This window comes from Narcine bancroftii, chromosome 4, assembly GCF_036971445.1.
Source record: "Narcine bancroftii isolate sNarBan1 chromosome 4, sNarBan1.hap1, whole genome shotgun sequence".
Taxonomy (NCBI): Eukaryota; Metazoa; Chordata; class Chondrichthyes; order Torpediniformes; family Narcinidae; genus Narcine; species Narcine bancroftii.
Window position 1 is genome coordinate 306,379,270 of NC_091472.1, and position 12,765 is coordinate 306,392,034.

Genomic DNA, 12,765 nt, shown 5'->3' on the forward strand with positions numbered 1-12,765 from the left:
AAATGGGCCAATGACAATTTTCCTCAAGCAAAATATTTTAGTAACAATTGGGTCTAGAGTAGTGATTCCCAACCTTCCCTTCCCACTCACATATCACCTTAAGCAATCCCTTACTAATCACAGAGCAATGATGGCATAAGGATTACTTAAAGTGGGATGTGAGTGAAAAGAAAAAAAAGTTGAGAACCACTGGATTAATGTTAAGGTAATCTTCACTCCCTTTGCTCAATATACTGCCTTTATACTGTTCTAGATGATCTATCTAAAAGTGGATCTAGACAAAAATTTAAATCCCCAGCTATTAAAATATTCTGATGTGCTCCTGCTAAATTAAGAAATTTTTCATGTATAAATACTTCATCATCCACAGTTGGTGCATACACATTCAAAAAAGTCCATCATTCTGAAAAAAAATTGACAGTGTTCTATAATGCATCTTCCTGCACAGTCAAACATTCTATTTTGTATTGTGACTGGAAGAGTCTTCTTTATCAAAATTGCTACTCTCCTTGCCTTTGAATTAAATGAAGAGGCTGTGACATATCCCATCCAATCTGTTTTTAATTTCTAATGCTTTGTTTTTGAGTTAAATGAGTCTCTTGTAAGAAAGCTAAAATTACATTCATTTTTTAATGTGTCAATATTCTTTTCCTCTTCACAGTTCCATTCAGTCCATTAACATTAAAACTAAGAACATTCAATAAATTACTCATTTATATTCACTTTAATCCAAAGCCAGCGACCTTGTCCCTTTACCTCTCTCCGCGCAACTCCTTGATTATCCCAATATTCAATTTATACCTTGTTAGGGGTCACCCTCTTTGGCAATCCAGGTAGAAAAGAAAAAAAATAAATTCATATATATAAACAAATTAGTATTATAATCAGTGAAATATTCAAAAATAAAAACAAGGAAAACAAAAAAATACAAAAATAAACTTTTAATGCTGTTTAAATAATATAGAATATTACCCTGCTCCACTTTATGGGTTGCAGCTACTGCCACAAATACAAGTTGATAGCAGTCAGTTCATAAAACTTATAACCCCCTGGATTTTTCCCATCATCAATCTCATCTATACAAAAAAGAGGTTAAAAAAACACTTTATATTAATCAGAACATTTTCAAATGTCCCCTCGGTGCCTAACTGGTAGAGTTTCAACAAATTCTCCACATGAATGTGATCTATTGAAAAAAACCTGTTCTCTCCTCCTTGTAAGAAAATCTCCAAAATAACCGGATGGCACAGAATGAGCTGATAGCCCTTTTGCCATAAGGCATGTTTCACGGTATTAAATGCTTTCCTCCACTTCAGCAAGTCTAAACTTTTATCAGGATAGAAGAATATATTCACTCCATGAAATTCCAATGGACCTTATCGTTCTTTGCTGTCTTGTGCTGCTAAAGCCAATATTTTCTCTCTATCTTGATGTCTAGACATTTTATAAGTATAGATCTTGGCTTCTGATCTGAAGGAGGGTCATGGCCTATGTGCCCTTTCAATTTCAGTAACATTTTCAAATTTATCAGGTCTCAAGACCTTCTGAATCCATTGCAGAAAAATACTTGTATCATCACCTTCTTCAAGACCAACAATTTTAATATTATTTCTTCTCCTAAAATTCTCTAGTAGATCAAGTTTCTCCCAAAGTTGCTTCTTTTCAATGACACATGCATCAGTATCATTCTCCACTCTCACCATTCTATCCTGTACGTCACACATGTCAAACTCTGGCCCGCGGGCCAAATTTGGCCCGCGATATAATTATATTTGGCCTGCAAGATCATATTAAATATATATGAGAGTTGGCCCGCTGGCCGCCGCGCAAGTAGAGCACATGCACAGCAGCAAACACCACCATAGTAGTGTTTAGCACTTCCACAGCAGGCACAGCAGTACACCGATATAGTTAACGGGAACGTTAATTAGATATTCACAGCGGCGCCGAGACAACAGACCTGCTGCGTAGCTACAACGGACTTGCCGCCTAGCTACAACGGACCCGCCGCCTAGCTACAACGGACCCGCCGCCTAGCTACAACGGACCCGCCGCCTAGCTACAACGGACCCGCCGCCTAGCTACAACGGACCCGCCGCCTAGCTACAACGGACCCGCCGCCTAGCTACAATGGACCCGCCGCGTAGCTACAACGGACCTGCCGCCTAGCCACAACGGACCCGCCGCCTAGCTACAATGGACCCGCCGCCTAGCTACAACGGACCCGCCGCCTAGCTACAACGGACCCGCCACGTAGCCACAACGGACCCGCCGCCTAGCCACAACGGACCCGCCGCCTAGCCACAACGGACCCGCCGCCTAGCCACAACGGAACCGCCGCCTAGCCACAACGGACCCGCCACCTAGCTACAACGGACCCGCCGCCTAGCTACAACGGACCCACCGCCTAGCTACAACGGACCCGTCGCCTAGCTACAACGGACCCGCCGCATAGCTACAATGGACCTGCTGCCTAGCTACAATGGACCTGCTGCCTAGCTACAACGGACCCGCCGCCTAGCTACAACGGACCCGCCGCCTAGCTACAACGGACCCGCCGCCTAGCTACAACGGACCTGCCGCCTAGCTACAACGGACCTGCCGCCTAGCTCCATGTGGCTGGTCGTGGTGGGTCACCTCCGTGTCTCCTTGAGCTTCATCTGTGGGCAGGTGCTGCTGGGCATCAGACTTTCCGCTGGGGTGGAGGTTGCGGACGAGTTCCACTGCTCTCACGGTATTCCCGGTGAGATGGCGAGACCAGTGGGAACTCCTTGGGTTGTTGGTGGCGGTTGCAGCAGGCGGAGGCGGGGGCGGAGGAGGGAGAGGGGGCGGGGGGGGTGATGCCGCTCGGGTTTGCTGGCTGGGCTGGGGAGGGCTCCCTGCACATCTCTGCTCCCTGGCATGCTTCTCGGCAATGTGCGATCCTTGGCTTAAAGGTTAGAGAGAAATATTATTTATTGAATATTTTATTTCTTATTTGTTACTGCTTCTTATGGAAAGAGTTTATCCAAAACTATTATTAAACATTTATTTTAATAAGAAAAAGTTTAACATTACATACGTTGAGAGAAAACATGCAGATGTTGTTGAAAATTTTCAATAAATATTTAGTTCGGCCCTCGACTTAGTCCAAGTTTTTAATTTTGGCCCTCGGTGAATTTGAGTTTGACACCCCTGCTGTACATCTTCCATACCGGCCTCCACAGTCTCACATTATCCAATTTATTTTGCAATATCTGGACAATGGCAAAATACTTCTTTATTCTCTTGTCTGAGCTAATCATATTTGTTTTTATTTCTCTCAGTTATTTCAATAGCTGAGCATTAGTACATTCTTCCTTTTGTAACACTTTCATTTTCCTACCTTTGTCTTTAAAAACTTTCATCTGTTTTGTCACCTCTTCTTTTTCATCACTGGCCTGTGAATCTGACAGAGAAATCCCCTCCTGTTCATGGTATAATGCTGGGTATATATCGGAGCCAGCATTGTTGGCTCCAACAACATCGTGGAGCTCTTCCGGTCTGACATGCACAGTTCAACGTCTTCTTCCTCGACACCATCACCCTGTGGAGATGCTTGTGGGGATGTTACAGAGCATCGAATGGCCCCCATAAGGACACGACTTGCCTTGGGATGAGCTCCAGCTCCTGGATCCATGGAGATGGTAGGCCTTTTTTCTTTATCTTGTCATTGTACTATCTGTGCTTGTGACAGACATTCCTCTTTTAGTGACATAGTTAAAACATTGTATTGAAGTTGTTAATCAGTCTTTAATAGTTTTGGTTAATTGCACTTTACCTAATTCAGACTTTTTTTTACTAATTCCCAGGAGAGTCAGAATTCCACATCCTGACTCTACCACATCATGTGACATCCCCCAAATGTCAGTACTTAAGCATCAAATACAGTAAAGCCCCCAGTAATTGGCAGCCTCAATCAACCAGCAAAAAAAAATATTGAGGAAAATAAATAAAAATTAAAATAAGAATAAAATAATAGGTAAAATCACACAAGTTTAAAATTGGCAAAGCCCACTGTTAGTTTGTCAATCCGTCACTCACACGCTGGATGATGCCTGCAATCAGTTCCCGCCTTTGACAAACAGCGATTGCATTTTGCAGGACATTATTTTGGACAAATTTCCCTCCTAACCGTTAACATGCTGAAAGAAATATAACCAGGCAGGCGTAAACATGTAGTGTTTCTCCTTAACCAGAAGACGGAGATACGTAAGAGACTGGAGAATGGTGAAAGTCGTACAGTATTTCTGTAGGAATTTAATGTTAGCTCATCAACCTTATTAAGGCCCAGTCTCAGAAAATTAAGCAGTTTTATATGAAGTCCAACCCTAATAAAAATGTTGAGCAACATCCCACTCTTCAGACTTCCAAGGTTGACCAGGCTTTTTTTTTGAATGGTTTAGTTTGAAAATGTCAGAAAGTGGTTGCATATCAGGACCCATGTGGCAAGAAAAAGGAAAGGATTTTCACGAGAAGATGAATACCGAGGCACAGTGTTCTTTTTCAAATGGCTGGCTTAGCAGATTCAAGGTTCATCACAGTATCCGTATATTAGACTTGTCTGGTGAGCCGAAATCTGTGAATCTTGAGGCAGTGATTAAGTTTTAGCTTGCCATTGTAAGAGTAAGTCTCAAGCACCTAGAAAATACGCTTATTTGGCAATCTACCAATTCCCATAGGTATCTAATACCAGTGGTTTTAGATACATTCTTGCAAAAGGTTGAGAGAATTGCTTTCATGTTTGAGGTCAATGCATTTGTCATCAAATCCAATCTCCCAACAACCGTACTGCTAGCTTCATGCACATCTCCATACTGTTATCAACAAGTTCCCTTCACGTCTCATACTTAGCACTTGAGTTCCCCACCACATCCTCATGCATCTACCACTATTGCAAGCCTCACACCCACATCTCGCAACTTGTGCACAGAGCCAGCTGTTCAGCCATTGCAAGCTTATCACCCAACCTCACCAAGTATCCTCTCTCTCTCTCTCTCTTGAAGAATGATGCATAATCAATGCCAGCTGCAAGGAACGTGTAGGTGTGACCACCTCTCACGTCATCCACGCTATTATTGGAATGACAATCGGAAACAACAACAGCATGCAAATAACTTTTTCCACACATTCCTTTTCCCTTCAGTTCATCGTTTTCTCTGATTTACAGAGAGTAAATATTGCGGCTTTGCTTCCTGTACTTGTTCCATCCTCCAATCATTCTTTTTCATCTTCCACCTCGTCAAAAATTCCCACTTGACCAAAAGTAGCCATGATTATTCTTTTTCCCTCTTCTGATATGTGGTCCTTTGCTTTCCCTCCTCATCTTCTTACAGACCTAAAGGCAAGCCCTCAATATCCAGGAATACAGACATCATCAGTAACAACTCTTCTTCCAAAGTTCTCAAAGTGCATTGAGGACAAAATGCTGTGTATAATGCACCATCTGAATGCCACAGTAAACTCTTTTTCCAGTAAATGAAGCACATGCTTGCAAGCATTTGATGTTTTAGCTAAACAGATATGTTGTTTTTTTCACACAGCCGCTGCATTTCAGGAAATTACGCCCATTTTCCCCAAACACATGCTGTGTAAAAAGGTCGGAACAGGAGTGAGGGTGCCATTCCAGTTCTGACATTTTCCCTCTTCGACCCCTAGTCATTTTCCCGGAAGACCTGCAGTCTAAACTGAACTGCAGGCATTCTGTGACCAAGAGGCTGATTAATACAACAAGCGATGATGTGCGGTGATGCACTGCCAGTAGGCTACCTAAACGCCCAGACAGAAACGGAGATTTTCAGTTTTGGTGGTTCCTGTGTGAACGGCCACTGCCTGGATGTCGGGAAATGCTTCTTAATGGTAAAATCCTGTGAAATCTATGTACAAAATCAGAAGAGTCTCTCTCAATTTTAAAACCCAGGGTTCTCTGAGAGAGAAAGAACTTGGAAGATTCAACTGCATAATCAAGATCTTGTTTGGCAGCTCTGGCCAGAAAATTGCATTGAATTTGGATACCATCACAATTCATTTGCCATATATTTTCTGTTTACACAATCATTATCTCCCTTTAAAAACAGTGATAATCACCTAATATCACAGCAAATATTATATCCAAACAATAGATGCAGAATAGGGCAGAAAGTAGGAGGCGGCGGCCCCGGTCTGGGCACAGGGAAAGCAGCGGCGGCCCCGGCCCCGGTCCGGGCAGAGGGTAGGCGGCGGCAGCCCCGATCCAGGCAAGAGCAAAGGGGAGGCGGCAGCCTCGGCCTCAGTCGAGTGAGGCTGGTGGAGGCCCCGGTCCGGTCAGAAAGTAGGAGGCGGCGGCCCCGGTCCGGGCACAGGGAAAGCAGCGGCGGCCCCGGCCCTGGTCCGGGCAGAGGGTAGGCAGCGGCGGCCCCGATCCGGGCAAGAGCAAAGGGGAGGCAGTGGCCCCGGCCTCGGTCGAGTGAGACAGGGGGAGGCCCTGGTCCGGGCAGAAAGTAGGAGGTGGTGGCCCCAGTCCGGGCACAGGGAAAGCAGCAGCGGCCTCGGCCCCGGTCCGGGCAGTATGGACCGAGCTAGGAGGGGAGGCAGACCCCTCCAGCCCGGGTAAGAAACCTGCATAGGAGAAGGCCTCTCCGATATAAAACCTACGACCCAAGGACCTTGCTGCCACGTCCCAGCTTGCTTGGCCATGGCACACGAACCATGGGTGTAAAGGGTGGGGCCAGTACTGCGCGCACTGCACTCCACCTAAAAGCTCCTTTGCGCAGGCCCGAGGACAGGACCACGTCCTCCCCCTCCACGTCCTCCCCCTCCACGTCCTCCCCCTCCACGTCCTCCCCCTCCACGTCCTCCCCCTCAAAAGATGCTCAAAAACTCAAGCTAGCATGCTGGAACATCAGAACCATGCTAGACAAGGCTGACAGCCACCGACCTGAACGTCGGTCTGCCCTCATTGCACATGAACTCCTCAGACTTGACATCGACATAGCCGCTCTCAGTGAAGTCCGCCTGGCAGATGTAGGCAGCCTCCAAGAACGCGGCGCGGGCTACACACTCTACTGGTCTGGCAAGCCTATGGATGAATGACGCCTATCTGGTGTAGGCTTCATGGTCAAGAACTCCATTGCCTCCAAACTCGAAAACCTCCCGACAGGCCACTCGGACCGGATCATGTCCATGCGACTCCCCCTTCAAAACAAGCGTCGCATCACCCTCATCAGTGTCTATGCTCCAACCCTCCAGGCGGAACCAGCAGAAAAGGACAAGTTCTACTCTGACTTGCGCAACCTCATTCAACGCACCCCTACAGCCGACAAGGTTGTCATCCTTGGCGACTTCAACGCTTGCGTCGGCAAAGACTCAGAAACCTGGCCAGGAATCCTGGGCAAGCATGGCGTCGGCAAGTGCAACGACAATGGGCGCCTCCTGTTGGAGCTCTGCGCAGAACAGCGGCTTGTCATTACAAACACCCTTTTTCAGCAGAGGGACAGCCTGAAGACTACCTGGATGCATCCCCGATCCAAACACTGGCACCTCCTGGACTACGTCCTGGTGCGAGAAAGAGACAAACGAGATGTGCTCCACACCAGGGTCAAGCCCAGCGCGGAATGCCACACTGACCACCGGCTGGTTCGCTGCAAGCTCAACCTTCACTTCAAGCCAAAGCCCAGGAACAATAAAGCCCCCAGAAAGAGGTTCAATGTTGGAAAACTGCCGTCAGACGAAGTGAGAGGAAACTTCCAGGAAAACCTCAAAGCAAAGCTCGAGGATGCAATCTGCCTCACGGACTCGTCCTCTGAAACCCTCTGGGATCAGCTGAAGACTACCATACTGCAATCCACTGAAGAGGTACTGGGCTTCTCCTCCAGGAAAAACAAGGACTGGTTCGACGATAACAGCCAGGAAATCCAGGAGCTGCTGGCAAAGAAGCGAGCTGCCCACCAGGCTCACCTTACAAAGCCGTCCTGGCCAGAGAAGAAACAAGCCTTCTGTCACGCATGCAGCCATCTTCAGCGCAAACTCCGGGATATCCAAAATGAGTGGTGGACTAGCCTCGCCAAGCGAACCCAGCTCAGCGCGGACATTGGCGACTTCAGGGGTTTTTACGAGGCTCTAAAGGCTGTGTACGGCTCCTCACCCCAAGTCCAAAGCCCGCTGCGCAGCTCAGACGGCAAAGTCCTCCTCAGCGACAAGATCTCCATCCTCAACCGATGGTCAGAACACTTCCAATCTATTTTCAGTGCCAACTGCTCAGTCCAAGATTCTGCCCTGCTCCAGCTCCCTCAACAGCCCCTAAGGCTAGAGCTGGATGAGGTCCTCACCCGGGAAGAGACATATAAGGCAATTGAACAACTGAAAAGTGGCAAAGCAGCAGGTATGGATGGAATCCCCCCAGAGGTCTGGAAGGCTGGCGGCAAAACTCTGCATGTCAAACTGCATGAGTTTTTCAAGCTTTGTTGGGACCAAGGAAGACTGCCTCAGGATCTTCGTGATGCCATCATTATCACCCTGTACAAAAACAAAGGCGAGAAATCAGACTGCTCAAACTACAGGGGAATCACGCTGCTCTCCATTGCAGGCAAAATCTTCGCTAGGATTCTCCTAAATAGATTAATACCTAGTGTCGCCGAGAGTGTTCTCCCAGAATCACAGTGCGGCTTTCGCGCAAACAGAGGAACTACTGACATGGTCTTTGCTCTCAGTCAGCTCAAAGAAAAGTGCAGAGAACAAATCAAAGGACTCTACATCACCTTTGTTGACCTCACCAAAGCCTTCGACACCATGAGCAGGAAAGGGCTTTGGCAAATACTAGAGCTCATCGGATGTCCCCCAAAGTTCCTCAACATGGTTATCCAACTGCACGAAAACCAAAAAGGTCGGGTCAGATACAGCAATGAGCTCTCTGATCCCTTCTCCATTAACAATGGCGTGAAGCAAGGCTGCGTTCTCGCACTAACCCTCTTTTCAATCTTCTTCAGCATGATGCTGAACCAAGCCATGAAAGACCTCAACAATGAAGATGCTGTTTACATCCGGTACCGCACGGATGGCAGTCTCTTCAATCTGAGGCGCCTGCAAGCTCACACCAAGACACAAGAGAAACTTGTCAGTGAACTACTCCTTGCAGACGATGCCGCTTTAGTTGCCCATTCAGAGCCAGCTCTTCAGCGCTTGACGTCCTGTTTTGCGGAAACAGCCAAAATGTTTGGCCTGGAAGTCAGCCTGAAGAAAACTGAGGTCCTCCATCAGCCAGCTCCCCATCATGACCACCAGCCCCCCCATATCTCCATCGGGCACACAAAACTCAAAACGGTCAACCAGTTTACCTATCTCGGCTGCACCATTTCATCAGATGCAAGGATCGACAATGAGATAGACAACAGACTCGCCAAGGCAAATAGCGCCTTGGAAGACTACACAAAAGAGTCTGGAAAAACAACCAACTGAAAAACCTCACAAAGATAAGCGTATACAGAGCCGTTGTCATACCCACACTCCTGTTCGGCTCCGAATCATGGGTCCTCTACCGGCATCACCTACGGCTCCTAGAACGCTTCCACCAGCGTTGTCTCCGCTCCATCCTCAACATTCATTGGAGCGACTTCATCCCTAACATCGAAGTACTCGAGATGGCAGAGGCCGACAGCATCGAGTCCACGCTGCTGAAGATCCAGCTGCGCTGGGTGGGTCACGTCTCCAGAATGGAGGACCATCGCCTTCCCAAGATCGTGTTATATGGCGAGCTCTCCACTGGCCACCATGACAGAGGTGCACCAAAGAAGAGGTACAAGGACTGCCTAAAGAAATCTTTTGGTGCCTGCCACATTGACCACCGCCAGTGGGCTGATATCGCCTCAAACCGTGCATCTTGGCGCCTCACAGTTTGGCGGGCAGCAACCTCCTTTGAAGAAGACCGCAGAGCCCACCTCACTGACAAAAGACAAAGGAGGAAAAACCCAACACCCAACCCCAACCAACCAATTTTCCCCTGCAACCGCTGCAACTGTGTCTGCCCGTCCCGCATCAGACTTGTCAGCCACAAACGAGCCTGTAGCTGACGTGGACATTTACCCTCTCCATAAATCTTCGTCCGCGAAGCCAAGCCAAAGAAAAGAGAATGCTGATTGACAACATTTTCTTTTGTTCTTTCCCCAAGAGCTAGGTGTTTCAAGAATTTCCATAACTATGCCTTTTTCAGCTCTTAATTACCTCTCCATAAATCTTCGTCCGCGAAGCCAAGCCAAAGAAAGAAAGAATTAGAATTGACGTCTTGGATCACACAAACCAGGCTCTGTAGCCTGCATTGACTTTGATGTACCTGCAATTAAATATGTAAGAAGACAGTCCATCCCCACACGCTGACTAACCATTTCTACTTGAGGGTGGTGCCTAGCTTCCTGAGTTCCTCCAACATCTGCCGTTTTTGTGTTTCTCTATTTTTTTTCATTAAAGCGTCTACTTTTCTCCGCAGGCCCTGAATGTTCAAGGAATATTTGTTTGCGCTCATGCTGTTATTTGGGCATAGTACTTCAGTTGTCAGGATCACATACAGATCAGAAATGTTGCCCAATCATGTGAATATGTGCTGCAAGCCAAATATATATTTGTCATTTGAGTCCCACCATCAAACAGTACAGCTGTGATAAGCCAACAGTACAGCAGCAACACCTCTCTCTTCCAGAGGAAATTTTATGGACAGAATACTGGCGGCATCTGATTGACAACAGCCGGAGATGATCCACTGATGGTACATTTGTCTTGCGGCAGTGGAATACACTGTACTTGTTTCTGTTTATTTGTTTATTGTCATTTGAAGTTTAATCAGTAAGCCATCAAATGTACAGCTGCAGATGTTCTTTGACATTTACAGGCGAGGCAGTATCAATGCTTTAATTTGTATCACAATAACACGAGTTCCGCAAGATCATTGTATATATTAAAATATCTCGGCACATAATTATGATGTCCGAAAAGTTGCACTTATGGGAAAAGTTTATGATATAGCAAGTGAATTGGTGAGGTTAATTTGGTTGGTATTAGCATTTCCGTGCAATTGAGTGTGGCTCTCCACTTGCTCTATTCCTGAGGGAAAAAAAGCTTTCTGTCTCCAGCCACGACCACTCCAGGCCTCCTATGAGGTCACTGACTAACATTTCAGAGGTGTTTCGCTGACGCTCTCACTCATATTTTACATGGGAAATATACAGCGCTGAAAATCAACTGCCTCATCTTATACATTGCTTCACAATGGCACCAGTTCATCAGATTACACCACACAGCTGCTGCATTTCTTCCCAGTGGGTCAGTATGCTTGCCTAATTTTACTACGCAAGGCTTTTGTAGCCATATTTATTTAATAAGGCTGATACAGTGCATGACAAAGTATTTGATGCACAAAGCATTTCAGCCTACAGCTAGGGAATGTATTTCTTGACCCCCATGGTCTTCAAGACTCATCCAGAGCATCATATGGTGGATTCCAAAGTATGTGGTCCAGCAGCTTATATTCAAAGACGTCTGGTAAAGGCCCTTACAACTGTTTCAGGGGATTTAGAGTGACTGGAGCTTTTGCTTAACCTCTGAATTTACAAGTATGTGCCATTTCATGTCCATGATACGTTCTGTGAAATTGGGTGCTATGTGATGTGGACATTGTGCGAGCACCATATTACAGTATATACTGTACTTAGCAAAGCTATATGGGATACTGTAATGTACTTCTAAACTTTTTATTTGTAAGCAGGATCAGTGTGGGGACCGGCACGGGATTGTGGGGAGAGTGCAAGGCAATGGGATCAGTGTGGGGACTGACACTGGGGTGTGGGCAGAGAGCAGGGCAGTGAGATCAGTGTGGGGACTGACACACAGGACTGTGGGAAAAAAGCGGGGCAGTGGGATCAGTGTGGGGACCGACACGAGGCTGTGGGGAGGGAGTGGGGCAGTGGGATCACTGTATGGACTGATACAGGACTGTGGGTCAATGGGATTAGTTAGGACTGATACATGGCTGTGGGGAAAGCGCAGGGCATTAGGATTAGTTGGGAATGATACAGGGCTGTGGGGAGAGAGTGGGGCCGTTGGATCAGTGTGGGTATCAGTATGTACAATTTCCTATAGCTAGCGATTGCTTTTTCTAAATTACTGTGGACTTGCTTGCAGTAACTGAATAATTATGGGACCACGGACGTATATGCAGTTGGACGTTGCCCGAATTAACCACCCCATACCTGTAATCTAACAACAATTCTGTTATTTCTCTTTTCAGTCTTGAAAATTGTCAATAATAATTAATTTTTGCATTCTTCACCTGTGGCAAGACCACAACAAATAGCAGAGAACATGTTAATATTTGCAATCATCAGATTCAGATTTACTGTCAAAGTATATACATGACATCACATACAACCCTGAGATTCCTTTTTCCTGCAGGAACAGCAGAATTACCACTAATTGGTTGTGCAAAAAAAGTAAAATAACTGTTCACAGCGTAAACTTGTAAACAAAGAAAATAACTGTAAACAGATAACGAATGTAAACAAACTGACTGTGCAATACAGAGAGAACAAAGAAAACCAATAAAGTGCACAAGTAAGAGTTCTACATAAAACAATATTTTGAGTAACTCTTCGACCTTAGACCCTGAATGCTGCAATGACGTGTGCTCAGTGACGTGCACATACACTGGTAGGGTTTAAAGCAAGACTATTTAAATGGGATATTCTTCACCAATAATATTTTCCTTTTACAGACTTCTCTATTGTT

At 46.2% G+C, this 12,765-nt stretch overlaps 1 protein-coding gene across 4 annotated transcripts in view; it reads right to left on the minus strand.

The window, feature by feature from the left end:
- pde11a (phosphodiesterase 11a) overlaps positions 1-12,765 on the minus strand; it is a 355,963-nt gene that overhangs the window by 277,384 nt on the left and 65,814 nt on the right. The window lies entirely within an intron of this gene.